The 12,633-nt window shown below is 32.2% G+C and overlaps 1 non-coding gene across 1 annotated transcript; it reads left to right on the top strand.

Annotated features, from left to right (window-relative positions):
* The first annotated feature begins 2,165 nt into the window (after window positions 1-2,165).
* On the top strand, window positions 2,166-2,245 carry TRNAL-UAG (transfer RNA leucine (anticodon UAG)). The gene has a single exon. It is a non-coding gene; the product is annotated as a tRNA-Leu (tRNA).
* Window positions 2,246-12,633: the final 10,388 nt, after the last annotated feature.

Genomic DNA, 12,633 nt, shown 5'->3' on the forward strand with positions numbered 1-12,633 from the left:
ATAACCATCACTATAAATAAGAACCAGGATTCCTACAGTAGTAATTAGCATTAACATAATAGAAGTAAGTGGGTCAATCAAGTATCCAAATTCTAAAGAAAAATCATTATTGACGGTCCAAGACCATAGATATTGATAGATCGAACTTCCATTTATTTGTTGAATAGACAGTTGAACTGAGAATACCATAGCTATACTTAAGAGTAAAACACTAGGAAAAGCCCATATGCGACGAAGATTTTTTGTTGCTGTAGGAATAAGAATAAGGCCAAATCCCATTGACATAATAACTGGAAGTGGGAGAAGAGGGATTACCCATGCATATTGATATGTATGTTCCATAAGAAAAGAAATTGCAATTTTTACTTCAATTTTTACTTCAATTTTTCTATAAAATTGTTTCCGATTCACCAAACCAATTCTTATCTCTTTCTGAAAGAATAAATAAAAAGAATAAGAAAAAATACTGAAATTCTTAATTTTTCCAAAATTTATCTCATTGAAATAATTAAAAATTAAGAATGGGTTTAGTTGGTTAAATTAAAAAAGTTAATAAAATAACTTCGTTACCTAGTTATTTTATTAACTAAATAAAGATATTTATAAAAATAAAAAAAAAAAGTGGAATCATTTTACTTTCTATTCATAATTCATTTTTATATTTCTTTAAAACAAAGATGAAACAGCTCTCTTGTTCCATAATTAACTGATTGAGTGAATTCCAATGAAAACCTATGTTTATAAGAAATTATCGAATAGTCCTTACTTCATATAGAACTAAAATCCTAATGACTATAAATTACCTAAGTTTTAGAATGTCTTGTTTAAGAGACTCAGTATTTTTTGTTTTGATTGGAATTCCTTTCCTTTATGGAATACCATTCTGAACTTAATTAACTATTTTCATTTTCCCTTCTTTTTATCCCCCCGTCTTATCTTATATGGGGGATAGGCTTCCATACCATATATCTATATATGGAGTATACTTGATATATAAATAGATATAAATAGATTTAAATGAGAAACCTTTCTATATATTCTATATTATTAAAAAACAAGTATAAAATATATAAAGAAAAAATGTTAAAAAATTCTTGTTGTCTTATCCGCATTAGACAAAATGAAGTAAAAAATAATTCAAAATTTAAGTATCTTTCAGTATCTAAGTATAAATACTAATAAAAAGAAGAAAGAAGGATTGATTTGCAGCAATAGATGTCTTTCACATACAACTAGAAAAAAGTAATTTCCTTTTTGAATGGCAGTTCCAAAAAAACGTACTTCAATGTCAAAAAAGCGTATTCGTAAAAATATTTGGAAGAAAAAGACTTATTTTTCCATAGTACAATCTTATTCTTTAGTAAAATCAAGATCATTTTCGAGCGGTAATGAGCATCCAAAACCAAAGGGTTTTTCTGGGCAACAAACAAATAATAAGATTTTGGAATAATATGAATTGACTTATCAAAAAAGAATTCCAATTATTTAATAATTTTGATTCTTCTTTGAATGTACTTTTATGTGTCGAATTACTCGGTACAATATTCTTAGAACAAAAAACCCCTCTTATCTTATATATACAAGAAAAAAAAGTTTTGTTTGGTATACTGTGTGCTAAGTATTCTTTTCCTATCAATGAACTTTTCATAATTTTCATAATAGAATCCTCATATTCTATTATGAAAATTATGAAAAGTGGAGTATTCTTACAATAGGACTTACAACTTCCACCTATCTTCTCCAAAATCATAAGGTTAGTAAATCTTATTAATAAGAGCATAAAGACTTTCATTCTAGAAATTTTTAAAAAATCCAAAAAGCCTTTTCCATTTATCCATTTTAATTTCATCATTAAATAGAAACCCTTTTGGATTTTTTTCATTGTATTGAAAGAATTTTCAAAATGTAAACGAGAAATTAATTAGAAAAAATTAGTTCTACAATTGCAAGTTAGAAAAAAGAAATTCCAACTCTTTCAAGCAGTGTTTGTGTTTCTATTGGGCAAAGCAAGAGTTTATTGTAAAAAAAAAATGGAAACGATACTACCAAACGAAGTCTATTTTAATGAAAACTCTAATGTTCCTAAATTTTATGGACTTTCCCAATATCGACGATTCCCAAGATAATAGCTATTATTCTTTTAAGTTACCTATTATTTGAAGTTAGCCGCCATGGTGAAATTGGTAGACACGCTGCTCTTAGGAAGCAGTGCTCAAGCATCTCGGTTCGAATCCGAGTGGCGGCATTCTTGAAAAAGAATACAATAGATTAGAAATCAATTCGAAATTTACAATTTTGTAATGGGACCTTCCCCTTATGCTATTTGCAACTTTAGAACATATACTAACTCATATCTCTTTCTCAACGATTTCAATTGTGATTACGATTCATTTTATAACCTTATTAGTTCGTGAACTTGGAGGATTACGTGATTCGTCAGAAAAAGGAATGATAGTTACTTTTTTCTCTATAACAGGATTCTTAGTTTCTCGTTGGGCTTCCTCGGGACATTTTCCATTAAGTAATTTATATGAGTCATTGATCTTCCTTTCATGGGCCCTGTATATTCTTCATACCATTCCTAAAATACAGAACTCTAAAAATGATTTAAGCACAATAACTACGCCAAGTACTATTTTAACGCAAGGCTTTGCCACATCGGGTCTTTTAACTGAAATGCATCAATCCACGATACTAGTACCTGCTCTACAATCTCAGTGGTTAATGATGCATGTCAGTATGATGTTATTAAGCTATGCAACTCTTTTGTGCGGATCCTTATTATCTGCCGCTATTCTAATCATTAGATTTCGAAATAATTTCCATTTCTTTTCTAAAAAGAAAAAAAATGTTTTAAATAAAACATTTTTCTTTAGTGATATTAAATATTTTTATGCAAAAAGAAGTGCTTTAAAAAGAACCTCTGTCCCTTCATTTCCAAATTATTACAAATATCAATTAACGGAGCGTTTGGATTCTTGGAGTTATCGTGTCATTAGCCTAGGATTTACCCTTTTAACCGTAGGTATTCTTTGTGGAGCAGTATGGGCTAATGAGGCCTGGGGATCCTATTGGAATTGGGATCCTAAGGAAACTTGGGCATTTATTACTTGGACCATATTCGCAATTTATTTACATAGTAGAACAAATACAAATTGGAAGGGTACGAATTCTGCACTTATAGCTTCGATAGGATTTCTTATAATTTGGATTTGTTATTTTGGTATAAATCTATTAGGAATAGGCTTACATAGTTATGGTTCGTTTACATTAACACCTAAATGATTACATAAAATAAAACCTTCATGAAATGAAGGTTTTTACTTTTATGTTTTATTTGAGAACCCCTTGAACGCCTTCTCAAAGGGTTCTCAAAAATTCGAGATAGATCTAATTATACTTTTTTACTTATTTCTGCATTAATAGAGCAGACGAGTAAAAAAAAGCAAACCTATTTAGGATAATAATTGGATAAGAGAGCCTCTACCCTGTCAACGGATAGGGAGAGAACAAAATCTGGATAAATACCAATTCCTATTACTGGTAAAAAGATACAGATTAAAATAAAGAGTTCTCGTGGTCCAGAATCCACAAAATTTGCGTTTGGAACATTAAATAGCTTGTATCCATAGAACATCTGGCGTAACATAGATAATAAATAAATAGGAGTTAATATCATTCCAATTGCCATTACAAAAGTAATTAGTGTTTTTGGCATTAACAGAAATTTTGGACTAGTAATTAGTCCAAAAAATACTACTAATTCTGCGACAAAACCACTCATTCCTGGTAAGGCAAGAGAAGCCATTGAAAAGCTACTAAACATGGTAAAAATTTTAGGCATTGGGATGGATATTCCCCCCAGTTCTTCGAGATAAACAAGACGCATTCTATCAGAAGCGGTTCCTGCCAAGAAAAAAAGTGTAGCACCAATAAATCCATGGGATAATATTTGTAAAATAGCTCCATTGAGTCCAATGTTGGTTATGGAACCAATTCCTATAATTATGAAACCCATGTGAGATACAGAGGAATAAGCTATTCTTTTTTTGAAATTTCGTTGACCAAGAGAAGTTGAAGCTGCATAGATTATTTGGATCGCTCCTATTATTACTAACCAGGGCGAAAATAGATAATGAGCATGAGGTAACAATTCCATGTTGATCCGAATCAATCCATATGCTCCCATCTTTAATAATATTCCCGCTAAAAGCATACATGTACTATAATGTGCTTCCCCATGGGTATCTGGTAACCACGTATGTAGGGGTATAATCGGCAATTTGACAGCATAAGCAATAAGGAAGCCAAAATATAAAAGTATTTCCAAGGTTGCAGGGTATGATTGATTAATTAATCTTTCCAAATCTAATCCTGGTTCGTTGGAACCATATAAGCCCATACCCAGAACTCCGATTAAGAAAAAAATGGAACCGCCTGCAGTATACAAAATAAACTTTGTAGCTGAATATAGACGCCTCTTCCCCCCCCACATGGATAAAAGTAAGTAAACAGGAATTAATTCTAACTCCCACATGATAAAAAAAAGTAAAAGGTCTCGCGAAGAAAATAATCCTATTTGACCACTATACATTGCGAGCATCAGGAAATAGAATAATCGCGAATTCCGTGTAATTGGCCAAGCTGCTAAAGTAGCTAAAGTAGTGATAAATCCTGTCAATAAAATAGATCCTAATGAAAGTCCATCGATTCCCAATCTCCAGTGGAAATCGAAGACATCTATCCATTTATAATCCTCCTTTAATTGGATTAAGGGATCCTCCAGTTGGAAATGATAACAGAACGCATAAGTCATTAGAAGGAATTCTAATAAACAAATAGATATAGTATACCACCTAACGACTTTGTTTCCCTTATGAGGTAAAAAGAAAATTAATGAACCTGCAAATATCGGCAAAACAACAAGTATTGTTAACCAAGGAAAATAACTCATGATAAAGTGATAAAGACAAGATACGTTTTGACCAGAAAAGCCCGTGCTCGATTATTTCGAGCACAGGCTTCTTCGGTAAAGAGGAATCAGACGATTCGAGTGAAGTTTTTTGTAACGTATCAATAAGATAGAGCCATGCTACGTGTTGTTTCAGGCCCTAAATAAACGCGGACACTTAAAAAATCTGTCGGGCAGGCAGATTCACATCTCTTACAACCCACACAATCTTCGGTTCTCGGCGCGGAAGCAATTTGCTTGGCTTTACATCCATCCCAGGGTATCATTTCTAATACATCTGTTGGACAAGCTCGTACACATTGAGTGCATCCTATACATGTATCGTAAATTTTTACGGAATGTGACATTGGATCTATAAATTTTTCTTTTCAACATAAAATTTTTCGATCTGGTAAAAATGAAATTAGTACTATAATGAGTCATATGTATTGTAGACACCAGACGAAGCAATGGTTTATCCAAACTTCAAAAATAAAAATCTATTTTTTAATCTGTTTGTGAGAAAGCGTGAAGAGAGCCAAGAGACTTTAATTTTGGATTTCAACAATAAGAAATAAGAAAGAATTTTACGAATTGTACAGACGAATTCGAATTAGCCAATAAATTGGCTATCGTCTTTTCAATATAAATTATTGCAATATTCAAATTGCAATATCAATGAATTACAAATACAAAAATTCATTTAAGTGAAAAAGAATACTATGCAATAATCTACTAAAAAAAGCAATAATCTACTAAAAAAAATGGATATTCTCAAATAATACTAAGAAAATAGTATTGATTTCTATTTATTTTAATATGTGCGCCTTTGTTTAGAGGATTCTATGTCTAATTATTCAAAATTCTAATTATTCAATAAATTAGATTGATTGATACGAGTGGATTTCCTATTACGATGGATGGAAGAAAGAATGGATAGTCCAATAGCGGCTTCAGCAGCCGCAAGGGCTATAACAAAAATTGCGAAAATATCTCCTTTTAATTGGCGACTATCAAATAGATCAGAAAATGTTACGAGATTTAGATTAATTGAATTCAGTATAAGTTCAAGACATATTAGAGCTCTAACCATGTTTCGGCTTGTGATCAATCCATAGATACCAATCGAAAATAAATAGACACTCAAAAAAAGTACATGCTCAAACATCATTAACTAACTCCTTATCAATCTCGATTCATTTCAATATGAGGGCAAGAATTGAACCGATTCAATTAATTACAATAGAACAATTACACAACAAAAGAGAAAATAAAGGAGGTATTTGTTGGCAGTAGATGGATTTTACTAAATCAAAATTGTGATTCTTTAGTTATTTATTTTAGATTTGCAATTCTTATAATTTGTACTTTTTCTAAGTTTTCTTATTGCCGAGCCATAGTAATTGCACCTATTAAAGAAACTAGAAGAATTATGGAAATGAGTTCAAACGGAAGATAAAAATCGGTTGCTAAATGAATTCCAATTTGTTGAACATTATTTATGAGACCCTGTTCTACTATTTGGTTTGATCTTGTAGTCCAAAGAATTCCATACCACGACGTATCTGGGATAGTAGTCATTAGCGAAAAAACAATAGTTATACAAACGAGTGAAGTGAACCCATCTCCAATAGTCCAATAATTCTTATCTTTAGACCATTCTGAGCCATTTACGAACATTACAGCGAATATGATCAAGACATTTATGGCTCCCACATAAATAAGAAGTTGTGCGACAGCTACAAAGTAGGAATTTAATAAAAAATAGAATAAGGATATACAAACAAGAACTAATCCCAGCGAAAAGGCAGAATAAATGGGGTTGGTAAGTAATACTACTCCTAGACCCCCTAGTAGAAGAACAAATCCCCCAAATAGCATAAGAATCTCATGTATTGGTCCAGGTAAATCCATTATGGATAAAAAGAAATTAATAGTATAAAATTTTTCATGAACTGACTAAAACTAAAGGATTCAAGGAAGGAAAAAAGGATTTGGGTATTTTTTTGTGTATAAACTGTATAGTTATAAATTATATTATATCACGAAAATCTAGTCTGATTTAAAATAAGAAATAATTTCCAATAAGCAGTAGTTTTTCTTTATAGTTTAATTTTAAAGTTTAATAAAGAATTATTAGATTTTTATAACAAAAAGACAAAATCAAAGTTTAGTAATCAGTAATCGTTCTTGAATTCGAAGATTTTTCTTTGTTTATTTTACTTTCAGACGAATTCCTAATTGTTTGAATTGTGTAATCTCCCATTATGGAGATTGGTAACCGACTTAAAGCAATTTGATTGTAATTCAATTCATGACGATCATAGGTAGAAAGTTCATATTCTTCAGTCATTGATAAACAGCTTGTTGGACAGTACTCAACACAATTGCCACAAAATATACAAACTCCGAAATCAATACTATAATTAAGCAATTGTTTTCTTTTAATATCCTTTTCAAATCTCCAATCCACAACGGGTAAATCTATCGGACATACGCGAACACATACTTCACAAGCAATACATTTATCAAATTCAAAGTGGATTCGCCCTCGGAAACGCTCTGGTGTAATTGATTTTTCATAAGGGTAGTGAATCGTTATAGGTAAACGATTTGTGTGGGATAAGGTAGTTATGAAACTTTGACCTATGTACCTTGTAGCACGTATTGTTTGTTGACCATAACTCATGAACCCAGTTACCATAGGGAACATATTCATTCTAAATATCTATGAAAAAGATATGTTTCTTTCTCTTGTTTGAGAGAGCTTTTGTGTTGAAAATATTCTTACTATTATTGTATTATCTTATTTATAGTGAAACAAGTTGAGAAGAGGTTGTTAATAAGAGATTGCCCAGGGAAATAGGTAAAAGAAATTTCCATCCAAGATTTAATAACTGATCCATTCTCATCCTCGGTAAAGTCCATCTTATTGTGATAGAAATGAAGAGAAATAAATAAGCTTTAGTTAATGTAATAAATATACCCATTGTCATTTCCAAAATTCCAACTGCTTTATTCATTTGGAAAAAATCAAAAAAGGATATATAGGGAATAGAGAAATTCCACCCGCCCAAGTAGAGAACTGTTACAAATAAAGAAGAAACTAATAAATTTAGGTAAGAAACAAGATAAAATAAACCATATTTGATACCGGAATATTCAGTTTGGTAACCTGCTACTAATTCTTCCTCCGCTTCTGGTAAATCAAAGGGTAATCTTTCACATTCTGCCAAAGAAGAAATTAAAAAAACCAGAAAACCTATAGGCTGACGCCAAATATTCCATCCAAAAAAACCGTATTTTGACTGTGCTTCAACTATATCAACTGTACTTGAACTGTTAGATAATCATAGTCGATGATAACATCACAGTTCCCACCGCTATTTCAAAACCGTACATGAAACCTTAGCTTCATACGGCTTCTCTATGATCAGAAAAAAGAAAGGACTGTTTTGTTCCTAGCCCCTGGGGCGTAGATAGAATTAGATAAAATAAAATAAATAGATTTGAAAGTCCTAAATTAGACCAAAGGAATTCCGTCTGCTAGAATAAGAAAAAGCGCTTCCGAATTGATCTCATCCTTTATAATATAATGAAAATTTTTCTTTGTTCAGTAATAACTTAATCTTGGAATAAAACACTTGTTACTTGTTATAGGAATTCAATTAATAAATGGAAAGAGTTGGGTATTAGTTCATGAGCAATTCTGCATGAATATGGATAGAGGAAGGAAATAATGAAAATTTTTTCTAGTGCACTCCATATCTTTTTTACTATTCTTCTTTCCCCAGGGAGGGGGTATTCAAAAAGAAAAAATGGATAAAGGGTTAATTCGTTCTTGATAGCCATTTCCTTAACAAGTGAATGGGAACATACTCTGGATCGGAATCCGAAGAAAGTACTACTTGATAATTTCTACAAATTGCAAGTCCTTATTATGATTCCTTTTATGGGCAAAAATCTCTAATGTTTTAGATTTTCCATTACTAATCCTTTATGTACTTTAGTGTTCCTAACCCTTCACTAACTTTTGGTGGATTCTTCTTATGGATTATTAAGTTATAGTAATAACTAGGAGTATTCTAGTAATGGAATTCCATATCGTGAATCCTTTATTCTTGGCCGCTTCAAGATATGATGACTAATTAAAAAATATCAACCTTGGGATAAAGAGTTTACACTGCTTATGTTTACTTCCACTTTTTTCTTGTACGTAGGAAATGAGATTTTTTCTTTTTACTACAAATTTTTAAGCTGTTTTGTTTCACTCATATAGCTATCTAGTTTAACTTACCAACCCAAATACTAAATAAGAAAAGGAATATAAATAGTTAATGGATTTTATAGGAAAAAGATCTATTTTAACGAATCACACGTAGAGATATTGCTAGCACACAAAAAGTTAATGGTATTTCATAACTAATGGATTGAGCAGCAGCTCGTAGACCGCCTGAAAAAGAATATTTATTATTTGAGCTATATCCTGCCATAAGAAGACCAATAGGAGCTATACTTGAAATGGCAATCCATAAAAAAACACCAATACTAAGATCGGCTAAAACAAAATGATATCCCAAAGGGATAACTAAAAAACTTAATAAAACTGATATGACTGCTATAGAGGGTCCAATGCTAAATAAAGAAATATCTCCTCGGGATGGCAGAATATCTTCTTTTAAAAGTAGCTTAGTCCCATCTGCTATAGCTTGAAGCAGGCCCAGGGGGCCAGCATATTCAGGACCAATACGTTGTTGTATCGACGCAGATATTTCTCTTTCTAACCACACAATTACGAGTACCTCTATTGTTATTCCCAAAAGGAGGGTCAAAATGGGTAGAATCGATATCAGTCCATAGACTTCTTTTAATAATTCCAATTTCGAAAAAGAATTGATAGTTTCTACCTCTACCCTATCTATTATCATTTCAACGATCAACTTCCCCCATAATGATATCTATACTACCTAATATCGTCATGATATCAGCCAATTTCATTTTTTTAACTAGCTGAGGAAGAATTTGCAAATTAATAAACCCGGGTGGACGGATTTTCCATCTCCAGGGGAAAAGGCTATCATCTCCTACTAGATAAATCCCTAATTCACCTTTTGGGGCTTCTACTCTTACATAAAGCTCTTGTCTTGACAATTCAAAATTGGGCGAAGGTTTTTTACCAAGAAATTTATACTCAAAATCATTCCATTCAGAATTCTTTTCTTTCTTAAAGCGTCGGACTTCTAAATTCTCATAAGGTCCTCCAGGAATTTTTTCTACAGCTTGTTGAATTATTTTGATGGATTCCCTCATTTCACCAATTCGTACTAAATAGCGAGCTAACGAATCCCCTTCTTTTTGCCATTGGACTTTCCAATCAAATTGGTTGTAAGACTCATAAGGATCTACTTTACGAAGATCCCATTGTATTCCAGAAGCTCGTAACATCGGTCCCGATAAGCCCCAATTTACTGCTTCTTCTCCGCTAATAAAACCTACTCCTTCAACTCGCTCTAAAAAAATTGGATTCTGTGTAATAAGTTGTTGATATTCAACAACTCCGCGTAAAAAATAATCACAGAAATCTAAACATTTATCGATCCATCCATAAGGTAGATCGGCGGCTACTCCTCCGATGCGAAAGTAATTGTGCATCATTCGCATACCTGTAGCAGCTTCAAATAGATCATATATTAATTCTCTCTCTCTAAAAATATAGAAAAAAGGAGTCTGTGCGCCGAGATCCGCCATAAAAGGTCCAAGCCATAGCAAGTGAGAAGCTATCCGGCTTAATTCTAACATAATTACCCTAATATAGCTGGCTCTTTGTGGTATTTGAATATTCTCCAAGAATTCTGGTGCATTTACTGTTATTGCTTCTGTAAACATAGTAGCTAAATAATCCCACCTTGTTACATAAGGTAAGTATTGTATAATAGTTCGGTTTTCCGCGATTTTTTCCATTCCTCTGTGTAAATAGCCTAATATGGGTTCACAATCAATAACATCCTCACCATCGAGAGTAACGATCAGTCGAAGAACACCATGCATTGATGGGTGTTGAGGGCCCATATTGACTATCATGAGATCTTTTCTTGTAAGCGGTAGACTCATATCCTTTCTTCCTTAATTCATTATTCCATGAAAATGGATTATTCCATGAATTCCTCAAAGCGAGGCTCATCAAAATGAAAAATCTAAGACTACTATAAGACTACTAAAAAAATAATAAAACAAGAAAAAAATTTGAACGATTAAATTACTGCTCCCGAATATTCAACTGACCGATTAATTTCTTATAACGTACTCTATTTTTCTTTGCCAAATAAGCCAGCAAACGTCGACGTTTTCCCAAAAGTCTTCGTAGACCTCTTTCCGATGAAAAATCTTTTTTGTGTAATTCCAAATGTGAAGCAAGTCTCCGTATCTTATTGGTGAAACTGAATACTTGAAATTCAACAGAACCCCTGTTTTCTTCTTTTTCTTCTTTAACCATAAATCCAAAAATTTTTCTACCTCCTTTCTTTTTCATGTATTTTTCTGATCAGGAAAAATACAAAATTATGTCAGTTATTTTGAAGTTATTCTAATCTCGTACACACACAAATTTGCAATTATTCATCTACTACTGGAATTTGGATTTATTTTATCGATGCAAATTGGATTTGGATAGAAGGGTACATTCTTTCTAATATTTTAGATAGAAGAAACATTTCTTCTATCTAAAATATTAGAAAGAATTTTGCTGATTTATTTATTGCTATATGCAATTTATGGAATTGATACACCATTTAATTGATATCATTTAGCAAAATGAAACACAGCATATGCATCCATCTTTTGGCTCGAGAATTTCACGGGATAGAGATATGGTATAAGAAATAGACTATTAAGTAACTCTAAATGAATTGTGGATACATCTGTATCCTTAACATACTGAAACGATTGTCATTATTCGTATCAAACCAATAGCGATTCATACAAGCTAAATCTTCTAATCAATGGTGGGCCAATAATGCATTTTTTTGCATATGTATTAAGACGCTTGGCCTGATTTCGAAATTGTCCAGAGTTTTATATGTTGTTTTCATTGCAAAATGATGGGTCTCCTTCCATAACTTTCCAATTACGAGTACGAGAATTGAAAGACATGAAAATTCTCAATTCTCTACGGCGTCTAGTAGATAGAAACAAGAAAATCAGAAGAATCTTTCTCTCTATTCACTATCATTCCGCGTCTTCGACTTCTATTAGTTTCTTTTCTTCTTTAATGCAATAGCTATAGTTTGATATAAGAATCCATTTCTCAAAGTAATGGAAACCATTCTCTTATAGGAAATGGTTCGAAAATCGCTATTCCACCTTTTAGGTATCGTGAAAAGTGATACCTGTGAAGATCGTGCATTTCAGTCAAATTCAGATCCGTTTTTCGAGTCCATGATATAATATAACCAAATTGGATAGATCTTCCACCTGTTTAGCTAAGAAAGAATAGATACAGAGGTGGATAATAGATCGATATGAAGATCATGAGCTGCCCCATAATGAAATCGCCAGTAGTCGCGAATATCTCCTTCTTCCCTAATCCAAGATTGGAGAAAGAAGATCTAAGAGGGACCTATGGAGAATGTAGTCAGAAATCCATAATAGAGTCCGACCACAACGACCGAATTAATTATCCTCAT

Source organism: Aegilops tauschii, unplaced genomic scaffold, assembly GCF_002575655.3.
Source record: "Aegilops tauschii subsp. strangulata cultivar AL8/78 unplaced genomic scaffold, Aet v6.0 ptg001254l_obj, whole genome shotgun sequence".
Classification (NCBI taxonomy): Eukaryota; Viridiplantae; Streptophyta; class Magnoliopsida; order Poales; family Poaceae; genus Aegilops; species Aegilops tauschii.